Genomic DNA, 6703 nt, shown 5'->3' with positions numbered 1-6703 from the left:
AGAAAGGATGGGGATGTATCTCAGTGGTTGTCCTTGCCTAGCATGTATTCAGCACCCAAAATGAAAATTCTAGTAAAGTCATGAGAGCTTGTGGAAAGGGATTGTGGCTTGAATGATTATTTATAGGATGAATTGAGACTCAAAAGATACCTCTTAATTTTCATTTTCCTGATGCGGCTGCAGCTCACAAGAATCAAATGTATCTGACCCTTTTTTTTTTCTTTTTTTGGTAGCTGTAGATGAACAGAATGCCTTTATTTTATTTATTTTTGTGTGGTGCTAGGGCACAGTGTCTCACACGTGCTACGCAAGAGCTCTACCACTGAGCTACAGCCCAGCCCTGACCCATCTTATTTGAAAGTCAGCAGGAAAGGGCTTGACCACTTTCCCAGCCCAGGCTGGAGAAGAAGAATTGCTTCTGCCTTTCTAGTACTGACAAGTATAAAGTCATCATCACTCTTCTGCAAAAATGTTTACCTATTCCCCATCTACACCTTATTTTCCAAATCCTGCTTGCCCTGCCTAATAGACCTCTACAGTTTTAGCCCTTCTTTTTATTTTCAATCATTTATTTACATTTATTTATTTGTTTGTTTGTTTATTTATTTATTTATTTTGGTACTGGGGATTGAAACCATGGGTGCTTTGCCCAGCCCATTTTTTTTAAACAAATTCTTTTTTTTAAATATTTATTTATTTTTAGGCGGACACAACATCTTTGTATTTGGTGCTGAGGATCGAACCCGGGCTGCACGCACGCCAGGCAAGCGCGTTACCGCTTGAGCCACATCCCCAGTCCCCCAGCCCATTTTTAATACTTTTTATATAGATATATATTTTATTTTTTTAGTTTTCGGCGGACACAACATCTTTGTTTGTATGTGGTGCTGAGGATCGAACCCAGTGCCTCACACATGCTAGGCAAACTCTCTGCCACTGAGCTACAGCCCCAGCCCTAAGCCTTTTTTATTTTGAAACTGGATCTATATTGTCCAGGCTGTCCTCTAATTTCAGATCCTCCTGTCTCAGCTTCCTGAATCACTGGGATTACAGGCTTGTACCACTATGCCCAGATGATAGATTTCACCAAAAGCTTTACTAGGAAAACCTCATGTCACTCTATTGCCTGTGTATCTTCAGTGCCTAGAACAGTGATGGTATAGTAGGCATTAAAAATATATTGACTAGCCAGGCACGGTGGCACACACCCAATATCTTGGGTGGCTGAGGCAGGAGGATTGAAATTTCAAAGCCAGTCTCAGCCATTTAGTGAGGCCCTACACAACTCAGCAAGATCATCTAAAAAAATAAAAAATGGGGGGCTGGGGTTGTGGCTCAGTGACAGAGTGCTTGCCTTGCTCGTGTGAGGTACTGGGTTCGATCCTCAGCACCACATAAACAAAGATATTGTGTCCATGTATAACTAAAACACACACACACACACACATTAAAAATAAATAAATAAAAGGGCTGACTTAGTTAAGCACCACTGGGTTCAATTCCTAATACAAAAATAAATAAATAAACGGGATTGACTAGTTGGGTCAGTATTGACTAGGCAGATGCCGTGGAACATGCCTGTAATCCCAGAAACTTGGGAGTCTAAGGCAGGAATATAGAAAGTTCAAGGCTAGCCTTGGCAACTTAGTGAGTCCCTGCCTCAAAAATAGAAAATAAAAAGGAGTAGGACTATGGCTCCATGGTAAAGCACCCTGGGCTCTATTCTGAAAGAGGGAGGGAAGGAGAGAGAGAGGAGAGAGGAGAGAGGAGAGGAGGGAGAAAGAGAAAGAGTGAGAGTGTATTACTTACTACTAATGCCTCCTCTCAGCTGTTAATCAGAGCAGGGAACTTTGTTTATCCTCACAGTGGTAGAAACTTATTCAACAAGTTCATACTAGGGTACATTGTCTGTTTAGCGTCCTCATCATACAAATAAGCACTGGGCTAAGGCCATTCATTACTAAGTTACCATAAGAGCATATGTTGTTTTTTATTTGGTGACTGGATTTTTTCCCCTGTTTATAAATGCAGGCAAGTTTTTATAAAATCAGACCATATTAAAAAGTATAGGAAGCTAGACATGGTCGCACACACCTGTAATCCCAGCATCTTCCAAGGCTGAGGCAGGAGGAACTGCAAGTTCAAAACCAGCCTCAGCAATTTAGCAAGGCACTAAGCAACTCAGTGAGACCCTGTCTCTAAATAAAATATATTTAAAAAAAAAAAGGAAAAAGGGCTAGGCTCAGTGGTTAAACAGGTGGTTAGTGTACAGCATGAGCCTAATCACAGCCATCTTGGATCCTCATCACCATACTCTTCAATTCCCCATAACCTTCCCCCCACCAAAAAAAAGTACAGGAAATAGTAGATCCTTCCAAACATTACTACCTAGAGGTAGTGCTATTAACATTTTGCTGAGGGCTGGAGGTATAGTTTAGTGATATAACACTTGACCCAGCATGTATGAGGTCCTGGATTTGATATCTAGTACCAAAAATAACATCTTTTTGGTGACCATTCTGATAACTTGGCATTTATACCCATGCATGCCCATGTTTACATATATTAGAAAATTATACATGCTGTTTTTCAGCCTTTTTAAAATAAAAAAACTTGTATATCAATGGATACACATTTTTGTAACAACTATATGATTCTATTAACACAGTAATATACGCAGTTCCCTATTGATAAACTTTTCAGTTTTCTGGTTATTTATGACATTGCTTGACTAACAAATCTTTACACATGTCCAGTATCTTTAGGTAGATTCCTGTATGTGAAGTGTTTGGGTGAGAAAATACTTTTTTGGGGGGAACTGGGGATTGAACTCGAGGGTATTCAACCACTGAGCCACATCCCCAGCCCTATTTTGTATTTTATTTAGAGACAGTGTCTCATTGAGTTGCTTAGCACCTCACTGTTGCTGAAGCTGGCATTGAACTTGTGATCCTCCTGCCTCAGCCTCCTGAGCCGCTGACATTACAGGCATGCACCACCGCGACTGGAAGAAAATACTTCTTACATATTAATAAACAGATCTGCAGAAAGGTGATTAGTGTACAGCATAACCTAATCACAGCCATCTTGGATCCTCATCACCATACTCTTCTGATTCCTACTTAAACTTCCATCATTAAAAAAAAAAAATTTTTTGTAGTTGTGAATGGACAGAATGCCTTTATTTTGTTTATTTTTATATGGTGCTGATGATTGAACCCATTGCCTCACACAGGCTAGGCAAGCACTCTGCTTGTTACTATATGAACCAAACAGGTAAATTCTACATTATCTTTTTTTTTTTTTTTTGTGGGGGGAGATACTGTGGATTGAACTCAGGGGCACTGAACCACCTCCCCAGCCCTATTTTATTTTTTTATTTAGAGACAGGGTCTCACTGAGTTGCTTAACACCCCACCGTCACTGTCGCTGGCTTAGAACTCAATATCCTCCTGTTTCAGCCTCCCAAACTTCTGGGAATACTGCACCCAGCTGGCTCTTCATTATCTTCAAGCTTGATCTCTGCTAGTCTGATTGCAGTGTCTGTCCTCATCATTAGTGAACTTCTTAGCCTTTGGTCTTTGTGTGTGTGGTACTGGTGATTGAACCCAGGGCTACATGCCTTCTACGCCAGCTCTTTAGCACTTAGCTACATCTCCATCTTCAACTTTTTGTTTTGAGACAGGGCCTGGCTAAATTGCCCAGGCTTTCCCTGAATTTGTGATCCTCCTGCCTCAGCCTCCAAGTAGCTGGGATTATAGGGAAAAGCCACCATGCCCAGCTTTTGACAGTGTTTTTCATTCATAGATCACCACCACCAGCATTCCCTTTTTAAATTTTGAGACAGGGTCTTGCTAAGTTGCTTAGTGTCTCACCAAATTTTGCTGAGGCTGGCCTTGAACTTGTAATCCTCCTGCTTCGGCCTTCCAAATTGCTGGGAGTGCAGGTATGTACTACCACACCTGGCAGCATCACTGTATTAAAGTCCATCTTGCAAGCCATCAGAGGTTCTTCATGTCTGGAGGATGCCAAGGGATAACCGGGTCCATCAACTTTCTCAATCATGATGGTGAGCTCTGTGATCAGGGAATTGATATCATAACTCCCTTTGTGTGGGTTTAAATAGCATAGTTTTTTGACATGTTCACTTGAAACTAAACCAGGGTTTAGCCATTTTTTTAAAAAAAATTTATTTTTTAGTTTTAGGTGGACACAATATCTTTATTTTTATTTTTATTTTTTTTAATATTTATTTTTTAGTTATTGGCAAACACAACATCTTTGTTTTGTATGTGGAGCTGAGAATCAAACCCAGTGCTTCATGTATGCTAGGTGAGCACACTACCACTTGAGCCACATCCCCAGCCCCTAGCAAATTTTTAAAATATTACCATTATAATAAATTAAGAGGTTTGTGTTACTAAATAATGAGTTCAGTAACCTCATGATTAGCCTCTAAGAGTATCTGGGTCAACAAAAATTATTTAAATATCTACCTTGATTTTTGTTCTCTTTATACCTCTTCTAGTCTCAGATTGATTGCCTACCTTCCAAATTTCTCACCAGCCCCCTTTGAATGAATCCTATACCACAGACTATCAAAATAGCACCATCTCTTTTGCTCAGCAGGCAACAAAGTCAAACCTTTCCTCCCTGTAAGTCCTTGCTTAGTATTTGAACAGCCATCTTAAGTGATAGCCACCATTTTAAGAAAAATCTCTCTTAAATTTCCTGCCTAAAGGCATTTCTGACAAAGGCTCATCACTCCTTCATACCAACCCCATCCTTAACCACCAGCATTAGGAACACACACACACACACACCCGCTCTAATCCCTGAGCCTGCCCCATGAAAGTTCTGAACCTCAAGCCTGTTTTGCCTCTCTCGGTCTATTGAGAGATGTGCCTTTATTTGTCAGCTCTGAGAAATAAACTCTCCTGTGTATCTCTGCCTGGTCTCCATCTTTCATTTCTCGCTCACCTGTCTCCCAGTTCCTAGCTTTCTTTTCATTCCCAGTTTAGGATGTAGATCTGTAAATGTGGACAAAATGGTTGAACCAGGGGTTAGAGCAAAATACCTGTTTTGATTTTGGGAGGCTGTGGGCTGGACCAGAGCATTTTTCAATGAATGAAAATTGCCCTGAGGAGAAATAAACTTGTTTCTGGATTCAAGTTTTCTTCTGGAGATTTTTTTTTTTTTTAATTTAAGTGGATATTATAAACGTTTCTATTTTTTATTTTATTAATTTTTTGGTTTAAACCCAGGGGCACTTTATCACTGAGCTACAACCTTTTTATTTTTTGAGAAAGAGTCTTGCTAAGTTGCTTAAAGCCTTACTAAATTGCTGAGGGTGGCCTGGAATTTGTGATCCTTAAGTCACAACCTCCCAAATCTCTAGGATTACAGGCATGTGCTATTGCACCTGGCACCAGCATCTGACTTTTGTTTTAGTTTATTTATTTTGGTACCACTGAGCCACAACCACAAGCCCTATTTTGTATTTTTTCTTTTTTCTTTTTAGAGACAGGGTCTCATTGAGTTGCTGAGGCTGATTTTTTTATTTTTTTTGAGAGAGAGAGAGAGAGAGAGAGAGAGAGAGAGAGAGAGGGAGAGGGAGGGAGTTTTTTAGTTTTCGGCGGACACAACATCTTTGTTTGTATGTGGTGCTGAGGATCGAACCTGGGCCGCACGCATGCCAGGCGAGCCCGCTACCGCTTGAGCCACATCCCCAGCCCCCCTGAGGCTGGTTTTGAACTCGCAATCTTCTTGTTTCAGACTGCTGAGCTGCTAGGATTATAAGTGGATACCACTGTACCTGGATTCTCATATTTTAGAGACAGGGCCTTATTAAGTTGCTGAGGCAGACTTTGAACTCTCAATCTTCCTGCCTTAGCCTCCCAAGATGCTGGGATTACAGGTACGTCCCACTTTTCCCAGTGAAGCATATGATTTTTGAAATATTCAAAGTTTATAAGAGTAAAAAATATAATTCTTTGTATTCATTCCCTAGTTCATTTTCCCTCCCCAGAGGGAAGAAATTACTAGGGTTTGTATGTCCCCTTTCAAATATGGAGTATACATATCTGAACATCCATTTTTTTGTTTGTTTTTACAGGTACTTCTCTTTACCTATCATTGATTTTTTATTTATCATTTATGTTCTTTACATATATTTACTAGAAATATATCTTGGAGCTTACCAACGATGATAGCAAGGAAGCATGGATAACAATAATGCATAGCTCCCAATTCACCAAGGATCGTGGACTAGGAAATTCTTGAACACTTCTACCCTAGGCATTTTCTCTCTCGGACTCAAAGGCAGCTCCACAGGCTGGGAACCACTTACTGATATTTTTTTTTCTGCATAAGTCCGACTTAGAAGTTGTTGGTGCGCTTGCACATACAGCTTTGTGATCAGTTACTATGCTTCTGTCAGTGTCTTTATTATTTTTCTGTGTAAGGATCTCGATGTGACGTCGGTATATGTCACTCATTGAGACACTGTTTATTACTTTCAGTGTGTGTGCCTGGGTGGGTGTGTTTGCTGGGTTATCTAGATGTTCTTCGTATGTGTTTGAGGTCTGTAGAGTCCACATCTGTGTATCTTAGTCCACATCCCTGTATCCATTCTCGAAGGTTGGGCAGGTATGGGACAGTGGCTTCTCCCTAGTCCTGCCTCCCAGAGAGAATGCGACAGGAC

Source organism: Callospermophilus lateralis, chromosome 5 (genome assembly GCF_048772815.1).
Source record: "Callospermophilus lateralis isolate mCalLat2 chromosome 5, mCalLat2.hap1, whole genome shotgun sequence".
Classification (NCBI taxonomy): Eukaryota; Metazoa; Chordata; class Mammalia; order Rodentia; family Sciuridae; genus Callospermophilus; species Callospermophilus lateralis.
Note: the sequence above shows the minus strand (reverse complement) of the source record.